Raw genomic sequence first — 14,813 nt, 5'->3', positions numbered from 1 at the left:
CTGAGCGACTTCCACAGAATATCCACTAAAGTGGCAGGAAGAGCTGTACAAACCTGGCACCACCTGCTGAGACAGGTATCATTGCTGCCACATTCTCCTCACAAAATTACACATAATTACACCCATATAATTACATTCTTATTTTTATTCATTTGGTAGACACTCCAATCGAGAGACCAATAAGAAAGGGTTAGACAGAAAGGGTTGGGCAGCTAGCCACACAAGTACTGAATCATTGATGCCACTGTGGGAAACTGTGTCATTAGTGCTGTCACAGGGCAGAACATTAAACCGTTACTGCCAGTTTCCAGCCAGCAGGTTTGTCCTGCCACAGTGCTGAGCTCACACCCCTGTGAAAAGCCGGCAGTGCCACCAAGCTGCTATCCTCTGCCCTTAAACTGTGATCTGTTTTACAGCCACTAGCTTTTATCACAGTGTTAGGAGGGGGAGGGGTCAGAGTTTGGAGAGCCCAGGTGTAATCTGTAGACATGAATTTGCACCAGAAAATGGCAGTGGGCTCACTGTTCTGACAGGTTTGGGGAGCTCATTCCAGGCAAAGGTAGAGAAGGGACATGAAGGAGATGAGCAACCCTTCCAGGAAGTGACTTCCAGGCAGCTAGAGGTAGCAGAGTGCAGTGGGGGAGTAGGGTGTGAGGTAGTAGAGTGATCTGGGGGTGTAGGGTGTGAGGTAGAGGAGTGGAGGGGTCTGAGGGTGCGAAGTGTGAGGTAGTGGAGTGGTCTGGGGGTGCAGGGTGTGATTGTCATGACCTGGCTCAAAGTCATGGGAAAAAGTGGTCCACCACAACAAGCCGTTAGGAACAATCCAAAGTTATAAAAGCATTAAAGATTAAATAGAAGCAATCAGCAGAAATAGGCAGGTGGGGCAAGAGAGAGAGAGCACCCAGAGGCCTCATGGTTTAAAAGACCTGTTCCCAGGTGGCTTCAATAAGAAATCAAGCACAGCTCCCAGGTGGCTCCAACAAGGAGCCGCCAGAGGTCCACACTGAAAGAGAGCACAGGTTAACAAGCACTGGTAACCCCGTGAGAGTGATGTGGTGGATTTGACTCGGACTGTAGGGTGTGAGGTAGTGGAGTGGAGTGGAATGGGAATGTAGGGTGTGAGCTAGTGGAGTGGGGATATGATTATAGATTGTAAGTATGGGGGTGCAGTTTTTCTTACTGCTCTGTTGGTTGGAATCAGTTGTGAATTTTATCCGAGCTGTAACAGGTAGCCAGTATAGAGAGATGAGGAGAGGTGTGGCATGACAGCATTTGGCTCTAGATCCAGTACCAGTGAGGGCTCAGATCTGGACCCCCGCTGCTTTGCAGAACCTTCCATCTTTAGAAGTCTGACATTATTATTATTATTATTATTATTATTATTATTATTATTTCATATCATGAATCCCTGTAATACTCTAGGCACCTCACCTCTCTTATTATACATAGATTATGTTTTGTTTGTGAAAGATGTTAACATGTAACTTCAAAAATGCTCAGCACCCTCCCAAAGTGTGCCTTTTTTGTCCCTTATATATGTCCCTTACATATGCAAAAAACTTCATGTTTCATGTAATCAGACATGTGGAGTGGTATTTGCATGCATGTGGTATGTGTTAGCATTGTGGTTGGAACAGTACAGTCTTTAGGCTGTATGCATTACTCACAATTGCATTACAGTGACATGTTGATCTGGGCATGCGTTTGTGATCTCAGCACAATGTTTGGTACAGACTCTCGTTCATGTGTGGTTAGTGGTGTCCTGTTTGTGCAGCTTCCCATACCACTGTATTTGATGCACTGTGTGAGTTGCTCTGGATAATAGCATCTGCTAATGACAGTGATGTAATGTAAAATTAATCTGTATCTCACTTTAACATCCCTGGAATCCCAGTGCCTCACAACTGCAGGATCAAAACACCAACATCAACAAGGTGAAAATCCACAAATCCACAAATTAAATACTATCTCTAGGCCATATCAAGTTTACCCTTTCGTGCGTATGGTCGAACCGGTGTGCTTAGAGCACTAGATTCGAAAAATTCTAGCTGACGTTAGCTTTGAGGAAACTGTGATTTTATGTTACAAAGTATAGCAAATGCAGCGGTGAAAACTATGAGAAGCTTAATAACACTAATGAAAACATATCAAACCATGTAACATAACATGCGTGCTACACAGCAGAAAAAGGGGAAAGGGGCCGCACTCCTGGAGAAAGGGGCTGCGCTCCGAGCAAAAGGGGCCTGTGCTCGCATGGAAAGGGGCCCACGCTCCTGGGAGAAGGGGGCCCGCGCTCTCAGGGAAAGTGCTCCCAGGAATAGGGGCTGCGCTCCCACAGAAAGAGGCCTGTGCTTGGACAGAGAGCTTGGGGTGTGAAACGCTGTGTCCTAAACCCTCTGCTTCAGCCTGGTTCAGGAATCCTGGTGTCAGAGGAGGGACTAGAAGGCTGTGCTGTTCCAGGAGAAAGCACTCTGCAAACACTGGCTGTGCTCAGCATGCTCCTACACAAGTAATGTGATCGATGCAGGCTAATAAAAAAAAAAAAACCTTTTAATGTGACAAGGTACGGGTGTAATTAGCACTGCGTGAAAGCCAGTCTCCGGGGGGCGGGGTTGCCATGGGCAGGTGCAGGCATGTCCAGGGCAGGTGAGAGATTGAGGGAGAGAGAGAGGGATTGAGAGAGACAGAGACAGAGAAAGAGAGGGAGTGAGAGGGAGAGGGAGTGTTTTTCTGAAAGTCCCATGGGACTTTGCATCCATCACTCCTCTGTACCCAGCATGGTCTCTCCGTGCACTGCTGTTTTGCAGCTCTTTGTCCAGGTGCATACTGCATACTCAGAGAATTCCACAGATGATTTGCTTTGCTGCTGTTCACACAGATGACAGTGTAACTGTCTGTGGTTATCTTACTGAGTTCCAAACTGTCAATGTGATTCAGCTTGGCTTTAACCCTTTCTTAAAATTAGAGAGACACAACTCACTCCCACTGGCTCTGTGAACCACAGTAACATGACTGAGGAGGCTAAGGGCAGGGATCACAGCTGCGCAGATATGTGCAGTCTCAGCTCATTTCCACCTGCTGCGCAGTTCCTGCTTGCATGGCCTCACATGCTCCGCGTTTCGGTGGTACAGTTAAGTACCTCCTTGTCTGGAGCTCCTCAGAGCAGACACGCAGGTAAACACATCTCAGCACTTACAGACAACACTTCCCTTTTCTGTTACTAAAACCAGCCAGCTGATCAGGCTGGGTCACATGAGGTCATTCTCAAGCCAAAGCCTGTTCCTTCTGGCTGAACCTCCACATTATAATTTATGATGTAAATTGGTTGCATTTAAATCGCTTTATAGTCTGTAGACTCCAGTTAGACTCCAGGCATTCCAGATCAATCAACTGTTCTTTCAGCTGCAATAATGGCCTCCCACCACTATGGGGCAGGTGTCCTTGCTCTATTGTCTAATTGCAGGCTGCAGGCAATTTTGTTTGTCTCACGTTAATCAGGTGGTTTTTGAGCAACAGGTGGTGTTCATGTCTCTGTGGTTAGGTGTTCAGAGTTCAGCTGGGTGTATACAGCCTTAACTCATAAAATGAGGCTTGTGTCCATCATCACCCACAAGAGCAAAGCAATTTCTTATCTCCTAAACTCTGTTTTCCTTTAAAAAAAAAACCTAATTTAATGGTTTAATGCACCTGCATCTCTACCCGCTAGCTTGTACCTTGTCTGTCCATCTCTTGAAACTTGGTCACGCAGCACTTCTAATATTGTGACTCCTTGTATGGCTTTTGCTTGTGTTGTACTTTGCCTCACTTGCATAAAGGTGTCTGTCAAATGAATAAATGTAAATGTGATGGTGATAGCCTGCGGGATGGACTCCCAGCATTTCTGATGGGGAGAAAGAGACCACCAGTCTAAAACAGCAGAATCCAGTAGCCCCTTTTTGTATCAGGAATTTACTTCCATTTCTGCCATTTTTCCACATCCAGAAATGAAAGTAGAAAAGGTGGATTCTATTCAGGGAGAGAGGGGGTTATAAGTGTGAGAAAGCCTGCTGTCTGGGCGTCCCCATGTGAGCCTGTCCCCGCTGCAGAGACTTCAGAGACGAGGTTTGGAGACTCAGCGACACTTTCACACCAGCTGTGCATTCTGGGTATTTTTTCTTCTGGTGGTGAAAGACTCTGAAAACCCTGTTCCTTCAGCAACTTCTCCTAAAAAATTAAAGTGAAAACCCAGAAGGGCCCTGTGATGCCTTTCTCACGGTGCATTTGACATAGACAGAACAACAGTTCACCCTCTGGCCTGCAGCAGCACTGTTGCAGGCCTGTATGAGGTGCTATACATAGGTCTGCTCACCAAGAGCCGACTCCCAGCTGCCCGTGCCGCAGCTGCGCTTTTGCGCTTTTTTTTCAGACAGAGAGATGCTGCCCTCCTCTCATCTCTTTTCCCTTGTCTCTTTTCTAACAGTGTAACAAATGTGACAGCGTTTAAAGTGCAGTGAAAGCAGGGGAAAGACCTTGTATCTGACCCATCCCCAAAGTGAATGGTGCTTCAGTGTAGCATAGTGGTAAGATGCAAGACTCATTACCAATTCCCACTGGGACACTGCTGCTGTGCCTTTGGGCAAGGTACCGGAATTGGTATCTTGGGAACCAGAACTGCCTCAATAAACATTCAGGTGTATAAATGGACAACATGTAAAAACAGTAACCTATGTAAGTCACACTGGATAAGAGCATCTAAATAGTAATGTAATTTAATGCTTCACGCTGTGGCTCTAGCACAGGCACATGAACAGCAACGCTCGCAACATCTGGACTGCTGCACACTCACTGATCCTGGAACAGCGATAAGCGGCTTTCTGCAGGCTTCCACAGCATCGTATTGTCCAGAGGGGAGCCTGAGCTGCCATACTGAGAAAGACAGAATGCGGCTTGCTGGAGCACACAGCTCTGTCCTGCAGAGTGTATACAGCAGCCCCAAAATCCCATGGCTGTGTGTCTCTGAAGCATCTCTGAGACAAAACTAACAAGACCTTTTTCAGTTTACCTGCTCATACACATACAGACAGCAGATGGCCAGACAGAGACGGCCTTACCCTTAGCATGAACATGAATATGAATAATAAAAGCACCACTGAGGCTGATGTTTGTGAGGGTGTGCAGGCTTGCAGTCTTGAGTAAGAGCAGCCTGGGAGCTCCTGCGAGCAGCGGAAGTTTGGTGCACCTTAGATAGAGTGGAGTTATTCTGGAGGCCGCTGTGGTTTGCGTATCTGAGAGAAGTTCTGCAGTTCCCCATTCTTCTCTCAGGCCACCCGCTTCCTGACAGCAGCAGCCACAGTGACCTCGCCCTCAGCGTGACCCCACAACCCCCCCGAACAACTGCCATGCACTTCGCAGCCAATCACCAGCCAGTCACAACATCATCACAGCCAATTACCAGCCAGTCATCAGTCAATCACCAGTGAATCACCACAGCCAATCACCAGCCAATTACCAGCCAATCATCACAGCTAATCACCAGTTTATCATCAGCCAATCACCACATCACCACCAGCATCATCACCAGCCAGTCAGCAACCTGTCAATAACAGTCTCAACAGCTAATCACCAGCCAATCATCACCCTGTCAATCATGCTCAACAGCCCATCACCAGTCAATCATCAGCCAATCACCACATCATCACAGCCGATCACCAGCTGATCACATGCCAACCATCACAGTCAAACACCACAGCCAAACTCCAGCCAATCACTACCCCATCAGCACATCATCACACACATCACCAGCAATTCATCAACCCACCTGTCAATCACAGGCTCAACAGACAATCATCGGACAACAGACTCCCTGGACACCTTCAAGAAAAAACTTAAAAACTCATCTGTTCATAGTATCTGTGTCACCTCGTTTGCGTCTCCTTAGAGATGAGTAAACTGCTGTCACTGTTGGTAAGGTGAGGTGGTGATGTTTAATCCGAGAAAAAGCTCAACTGTGTTCTTCACATACACAAAGGAAGGCTGTGTGACACAGGTATGCAGAGACTGCGTTATACAGGTATGCAGAGACTGTGCTGTATAGGTGTACAGAGACTGCTGTACAGGTATGCAGAGACTGTGCTATACAGGTATGTAGAAACTGTTGTACAGGTATACGGAAACTGTGTTATACAGGTATACAGAGACTGTGTTGTACTTTTTCAGTTGCCCCATTACAACTCTTCCCCCTTTTCTCTCTCTTTTTCTCTCTCTCCTTCTCTCTCTCCCTCCGCCTCTCCTCTGTCCTCTCTCTCATGGAAGCAGCACAAACGGTCACAGCTACCACAAAACCACAGGAAGGTGACAGGAAGGTGGCATTCGTTTAAACACAACAACACTGAGTGCTGGGACATTGAGAAACTGCACACTACATAAACCCACCTTCACAAACTGCAAACTGCTGCCCTCAGCCCAGCCAGCATCACAGCAACAGACTGTACACAACACGCTACACACTACTCAAACCCAGCATCACAGCGGCACACTGCACACTACACACTACTCAAACCCAGCATCACAGCGGCACACTGCACACTACACACTACTCAAACCCAGCATCACAGCAACACACTGCACGCTACACGCTACTCAAACCCAGCATCACAGCAACACACTGCACGCTACACAAACCCAGCATCACAGCAACACATTGCACACTACACACTTCACAAACCCAGCATCACAGCAACACGCTACACACTACTCAAACCCAGCATCACAGCAGCACACTGCACACTACACGCTACTCAAACCCAGCATCACAGCAACACACTGCACGCTACTCAAACCCAGCATCACAGCAACACACTGCACGCTACTCAAACCCAGCATCACAGCAGCACACTGCACACTACACGCTACTCAAACCCAGCATCACAGCAACACACTGCACGCTACTCAAACCCAGCATCACAGCAACACACTACTCAAACCCAGCATCACAGCGGCACACTGCACACTACACACTTCACAAACCCAGCATCACAGCAACACACTGCACGCTACACACTACACAAACCCAGCATCACAGCAACACACTACACACTACACAAACCCAGCATCACAGCAACACACTACACACTACTCAAACCCAGCATCACAGCAGCACACTGCACACTACACACTACTCAAACCCAGCATCACAGCAACACACTGCACACTACATGCTACACAAACCCAACATCACAGCAACACACTACACAAGCCCAGCATCACAGCAACACACTGCACACTACATGCTACACAAACCCAACATCACAGCAACACATTACACACTGCACACTACACACCACACAAGCCCAGCATCACAGCAACACGCTGGATACTACACACTACACAAACCCAACATCACAGCAACACACTACACACTACACAAACCCAACATCACAGCAACACACTACACACTACACAAACCCAGCATCACAGCAACACACTACATACTACACAAACCCAGCATCACAGCAACACAGTACATACTACACAAACCCAACATCACAGCAACACACTACACACTACACAAACCCAGCATCACAGCAACACACTACACACTACACAAACCCAGCATCACAGCAACACACTGGATACTACACACTACACAAACCCAGCATCACAGCAACACACTGGATACTACACACTACACAAACCCAGCATCACAGCAACACACTGGATACTACACACTACACAAATCCAGCATCACAGCAACATGCCACACAAACCCAGCATCACAGCAACACATTACACACTGCACAAATCCACTGTCAGAAACTGCAAACTTCTGCTCTCAGCCCTGCCGTCAACACAGCAACACACTACACACTACACAAACTCGGCATCACAGCAACACACTACATACTACACAAACCCAGCATCACAGCAACACACTACATACTACACAAACCCAGCATCACAGCAACACACTACATACTACACAAACCCAGCATCACAGCAAAACACACTACACACTACACAAACCCAGCATCACAGCAACACACTGGATACTACACACTACACAAACCCAGCATCACAGCAACACACTACATACTACACAAACCCAGCATCACAGCAACACACTACACACTACACAAACCCAGCATCACAGCAACACACTACACACTACACAAACCCAGCATCACAGCAACACAGTAGACACTACACAAACCCAGCATCACAGCAGCACACTGCACACTACACACTACTCAAACCCAGCATCACAGCAACACACTGCACACTACATGCTACACAAACCCAACATCACAGCAACACACTACATACTACACAAACCCAGCATCACAGCAACACAGTAGACACTACACAAACCCAGCATCACAGCAACACACTACACACTACACAAACCCAGCATCACAGCAACACAGTAGACACTACACAAACCCAGCATCACAGCAACACACTACACACTACACAAACCCAGCATCACAGCAACACACTACACAAACCCAGCATCACAGCAACACAGTAGACACTACTCAAACCCAGCATCACAGCAACACACTACACACTACTCAAACATACCCTCACAGCCACTACTGTAGATGCTTGCATTCCCTGCTTTCCAAAGAAACATTGTTTTCCTGACTGAGAGGCAGATGTGTAGGCAGTGGTGTACATGGTTGGCATAGACTTCTGGCAGGCCCCACCCTGGTGCTGTTGGGAAGGCTTCCTGAGGAATTCTGAGATTGCAGCGTTGTGTGATATTCGGCAGAGAGACGTGAGGAGCTGAAGGCATAGATTGCTGTGGGTCTGAATAACAACAGCACTGCCCTGATAGGACAGCGAATCAAGTCCTGATGGCAAACATCAGTGTGCTTTCACTATTTCACACACACACACACACACACACACACACACACACACACACACACACACACACACACACACACACACACACACACACACACACACACACACTCTCTCTCTCACAAACACCCACCATAAACAGTGTCATGAAACTGACCTGTGTTGTTTCATGTGTTAAACTGACCTTTTGTAAAACATTTTGCTTTCATTTGCAAAATTTGCATTTTATTATAAAAGCAACTGTGACAAAAGAAATATGACTTTCTGACCCAAATAATTTCTGTTGTTGAATAGATCCTCAAAACGATAGCGATCTTTTATTTGTTGTTTTCTGACCGTCATGCTGGAGCCAGATGTTTTCTGATTGGAGAGGTTTGAGTTCTGACTTTGAATTCCAAAAATCTGCAACATCAACTCTGGTCGCTGATCAAGGCCATAAACCTGCCAGCATGGAAGCATTTTCACCTTAATACAGCCATGCAATGCATCTGACTCCTTTAGCATCTACAGCTTCAGACAGAAGTTCAGACATCAATTAAATGAACTGTTTTATGTTTTTCCTTCAGCAGCCAATGTTATCTTATTGGGTGGGCAGTCTCTTATTTCATTGATAAGAATTTTTGTAGATAATGTGACTGTTGGATAAAATATTTCTCAATATTTTAGGGTGAGATAAAGGAGAGCACACCGATATAGTGTGGGTAGTGGTGTGGTGTAGCTGTTTGGACCAGCACTCGTTACAAGACCAGAGCTCGTTAGAGGATCAGAGGGGACTAGTGCTCGTTACCGATGGCAGTAGTAGTGGTGGCAGTGTGGTGTAGTTGTCACAGAGATAGGCTTGTAACCCAGAGGTTGCAGGTTTGATGCCCATGTGGGACACTGCTGTTGTGTTCTTTCAGTATTTAACCCTGAATCCCTCAGGTGAGTGTCCAGCTGTATACATGGATAACATGTGAAGTGTATCCCAGGCAAAAGGCTCTGGAAAAGAGCAGATTCTGCATAGATAAGGAGTATTAGCTCTGTGCATCTCTCCGGGGGGAAGCTGTTTACCAGGTCACACCTGCTGTTCCTCAGAATTCTGTAGTGCTGGCACCACACCTTCAAACTTCGCTCTGTCGTCTCTGGTGCTAAGCAACAAATCAAAACAAAGAAGCTCCTTTTCCTGCACACCTTCATCACCTGTCAACACCAGCACTGCAGGATTCACTGAGACCTATTTTAGGAACATCACACCTAAATCGCACTTAACCCCACACTGGCCAACGGCACAGAGAGCATAGGACAAACCAGAGACACAAAAGCAAATACTCGTTGCCTTGGAGGTAACTGGAGAGAGGGACAGTCCCAACAGGAAGAAATCTTAACATGAATGCTCTCTGTTTCCCTGCTGTAAAGCTCTTTTCAGTGTGTGAAAGGTGTTCATGGAAAAGTAGCTGTAACTAGAGGTGTAAGGTGAGCTTGGGGACAAACTCTGAGTTGGTTTGAAAAAGCCTAGCATGTTGCCTAGCATGAGATGGTCTGTATCTGTGGCCACTATAGCAGCCCATTGGAACGTCAGAATTAGAATGTTCAGATTCTGAATGCTCTATTGATGTCAGTCAATGGGAAAATTTTGGATGCAAAATTGTGAATATCAAAAATAATGTAGGTATTGACATAAAAAGCACAGACAACGTAAAAGCCGTACTAGTTTAAGATATTGGCTGAGCTTTGTAAGTGTAGCTGTAAAACTGTAGGAGTTACCTACAGAAAATTAAATGGAATAAACAGAAGAATAAAAATAAGTAAGCCAAACAGTAAACTGCCTTTTTCAAGGCATCTGGTTATTATTATAAGTAATTATGACTCTTTGAGCCTGTAGTAATTGCAGTAATTGCGGTTTGTCCCAGGTTTCACAGTGTAGAGTGGGGGCTGTGTGCTGTGAGGATGGGGGCATCCCATTTGGCCGAGGGGGTTGCGGAGTTTGGGCAGAAGAAGACGGACTCTGTGTTTCTGTGCAGTGGTTTTTTCACTCCGGCTGAATGGAGGGATTTCCTTCTTCTCCTCTTATCTGATGGAGTAACAATAGCGGCACTGCAGCTGGAGGGACGGTGAGGCAGCGGCCGGCATGAGCAGTCGGTGTGCGAGTGTCACCGAGCAGATGCCTTCCTACGTGTGATGCTATCCCCAGTGTTCACAGCACCCAGATAACACATCCTCTGATGAAAGTATGCGGGTGGGATCATGACTCACAAGGTCACACTTTCTGATGGCCCGGGGAGTGCAGGTCACCCCGGTCAGCGAGCTCTGCACGCAACCGTACACTGACAGCCACGTGTTCTAACAGAAAACATCATGTCACTGTTTACAGTGAACAATATAAACGACAACATCAATTACAATATGAAGAGTGTTAAATATTAAAAACATGTTGCTGCTTTGATTAGTGCTGTATTAAGTTAATACTAAAATGTAAAAAAAAGTAAATAAAGATTCCAAAAAGTAAATGATGTATTAATGACTAACCACGTTTAGCATATTTTACACAAAAACATTAACATATTTTAATATTTATCACTAGCTATACTGTACATCTTGTTGATGTGTGCAAAAATGACTGACTACAACCGGAAAAAAAAAAACTTTTCGCTGAAATTCAACACAATGTTGGTCAAATAAATTGCAAAATAAAACTGAGGACAAACATTGGTTTTAAATGTATCATTTTATTTACATTGACAAGAAACAGCAATACTTAAGAAAGCAGATAACAGAGCAATCTGCCTTCAGTGACATTCCAGCAATGTGTCCTTCTGGCAACGTTCAAGTAACTTTAGGCCAACGTTGGGCTTCCCCGGGGGTCCTGCCGTTACTCCATCTGAGGACACAGGCTAGCCACCGAGCAAAGCTCAGCCTGTCACTGTCAAATAACATCTTTATACACTATACCAACAGCTCTTTAAATCAGTCTCATTTAATGTTATGTCAGGGAACACAACAATATCATATATGTACATGAGAAACACAAGACACCGCAGTGCGATGGTCTGAAGTACTCTCTGAATGGGTGCTAAAGTGCCCATCATGCAGAATGGCTTCTGGCCATGAACAGGTGATCTTCTATGCCAGAATACACATGGAGCAGTCTGTGATCTGAGAACCAGTCTGAGGAACAGGAAGCGAAGATCCTGGCTGTTCAGGGTTAAAGGCATAACACTGTTTAGAGTGTAACTGAACTGCTTCGCTCAGAACAAGCATTTTCCCCTCACCAGGGGACAGGTGAACCTTCACCTGGGAAGTTACACCTCACAGACGAGTAATGCTTCACGCACAGGTAACCCCTCACAGACAGGTAACGCTTCACAGAGAAGGAACATCTCACAGACAGGTAATATTTCACAGAGAGATGTCTCACAAACAGGTATGAGCTCACAGACAGGTAACATTTAAGCTGAGGACAGTATTCTCTCAGATGTGCCATGCCTTTGACAACAAACAGAAAATAAAATATTGCTGGGATCATCAGTGCTACCCACTTTAAAAGGACAGAGTTTTTCCAGCGTGTGACTGCATTCACCGTAGTTCCTATGGTTGCCTCGGGTGTGTATGTGAGTGTGTGTGTGTGTGTGTGACTGCTTTGGTATGTGTGTGTGCAGCTCAGCAGCAGTACTGGAACTCTCTAAACTCCTCTCCCCGCGGATGTTTACCCTGCTGCCTCTCTCTTAACGGACTGTCTCAGATGCAGAGCAGCTCGGCGGGAGAGAAGTGTGTGAGCAAGATGAGTCACCCTCCGAGGGGGAGGGGGAAGCTTCCTGAAGAGGAAGCAGCTGGAAACAAAGAGGACACTCATCCGGGAGAGTTTCCCTGAAGAACCTGCACCCTCCTCCACATACCTCCACACAGTGGCTCTATCCGTACACCTGAGCCACACTATAACCCTGTCCGCACACCTGAGCCACACTGCAGCTCTGTCCACACACCTGAGCCACACTGCAGCTCTGTCCACACACCGGAGCCACACTATAACCCTGTCCGCAGACCTGAAGCGCACTATAACCCTGTCCACACACCTGAGCCACCCTGCAGCCCTGTCCGCACACCTGGGCGTGCCTCCTCCATTAAATAACCGGACCAGTGACAAATCACATGGCTTGGGAAACCACCAATCAGCTTGCAGGGCTCGACAGTGCGAGCGTTTCACTCGCATTTGCGACTAGAAATAGATCAGTGGCGGCGGGTGAGCTGGAAACAGGTGAAGCCCAAACACTACCTTTAAATCTATCATTACTTTCAACCTGTTCCCCTTTATCCTCCTTGATTAACAATAAAACAAATAATTCACAGAATAATCGACACCAATGGCCTAATTAGAATAAATGATTATGCTCGCGAAACACTGCAGATTGTCTGTAGTTTGTGTGCTTGCAAAAGCTACAATGTGATATTGTTTAATTAACAAGGATGGCATTTATCAATTTAAAGTAATGATAGACTTAAAGGTAGTGTTTGGGCTTCCCCTGTTTCCAGCTCACCCGCCACCACTGATCTTTCTGATATTTCTAGTCACAAATGGGAGTGAAACGCTCGCGCTGTTGGCTTGGAGATGCAGGAAATGAAAGGGGAGAGAGAATGGGCCTCTCTGGAGCCTCCAGCAGGAGGGGAGATTAAAGACTGCGCTCCATCCAGGAGGGGAGAGCTGCTTCCCCCACACACGTCACAGGTGCACTGCACAGACACACTTCACAGACACACTGCACAATTGCCCAACAGCATGAATTCGCACCGCATTCACACCCTCCACAAACCAAACGTGCCCGCTGCTGAGGGACAGCGTCTACCCTCACACCTTCAGCAGAGGGACACACACGCACACACACACTTCTCCATGTAACACAATACCCCGGCAACTGCCTCACACACTCAGCAAGACCAGGCATAAAGGGAGTGACACGGTTACAAGGCTCTTTCGTATTTACAAATAATATTTACACATATGCACAGAACAAACACTTTTCTTTTAGATGCACCTACTGTTAAATATTTGACATTTGAGTGTGAAGTGTTTTCAGAGGTTAATACGATATTCAGAAATGCTAATGAATCCAGTCTGTGGTTCAACAACTGGTCACACCTCACAACCTCTTCTAACTACAAACCAGACTTTACTTACTCCAAGTCCCCGAGAATTCAAGTCCCTGACAAAAATATAGTATACTCACTCATAGTATAAACAAAATAAAATAATATATCCCTGAATTCAAGTCTTAGTACCATTGGTAGGGCAGATTCTAATACATGATACTAACGCCACAGGACTGGGTCAAATTCAGCTACAGATTAAGAAGCTCCAAACCTCACGACGTCTCATGCACAAATACCAGTTCGAATGAGTCTGCAGCTCTGCGAGTTAGCACCTCATATTAACTTTGGCCCAAAGAGTCATTTCAAATGTTCATCCTTCACATTGTTACAAAAGTAGCGCTTGTTGAATAATACTGAAGAAAAATGAACTGCAGGAAACTACGGCTACCTTCAACAAAATTAAATACGCTCCATTTTCCAATACCCTCCTGTTCTTGATCTAACAATAATCTGCTGAACCACAGAAAAAGATAACAAAACATGTAATTGGTCAAAAAGGCGCAGTTTGATTGGTCAATAGTGGTCTGAGAGATTTGAAAGCAGAAAACGGTGAGTCGGATTTGAGTAAAAACAGTCTACTTTCTTCATATTTCATACTGAGAGATGAAGAGCTGTGAAACACCATGGAAATCAAGAACTATTAGCTGCAAAATCTGGAGAAACGGTCTAGTGGAGCAGAGAGAATCAGCTAATATACAGTATATACGCAACACTGAGTTCCAGAGCTGCTGGGTGGAGGCTGCGTGTCCGGCAGTCACTGGGAGAACTGTGGCTTCATTCACTCTGGTTCACAGGTTCAGCGCTGTTTGGGCTAACCACATTCACCACAGCCCTGCACCGCTGTGCAC

Source organism: Megalops cyprinoides, chromosome 2 (assembly GCF_013368585.1).
Source record: "Megalops cyprinoides isolate fMegCyp1 chromosome 2, fMegCyp1.pri, whole genome shotgun sequence".
Classification (NCBI taxonomy): domain Eukaryota; kingdom Metazoa; phylum Chordata; class Actinopteri; order Elopiformes; family Megalopidae; genus Megalops; species Megalops cyprinoides.
The sequence above is the reverse complement of the archived record's forward strand: the minus strand, read 5'-3'. Positions refer to the sequence as shown.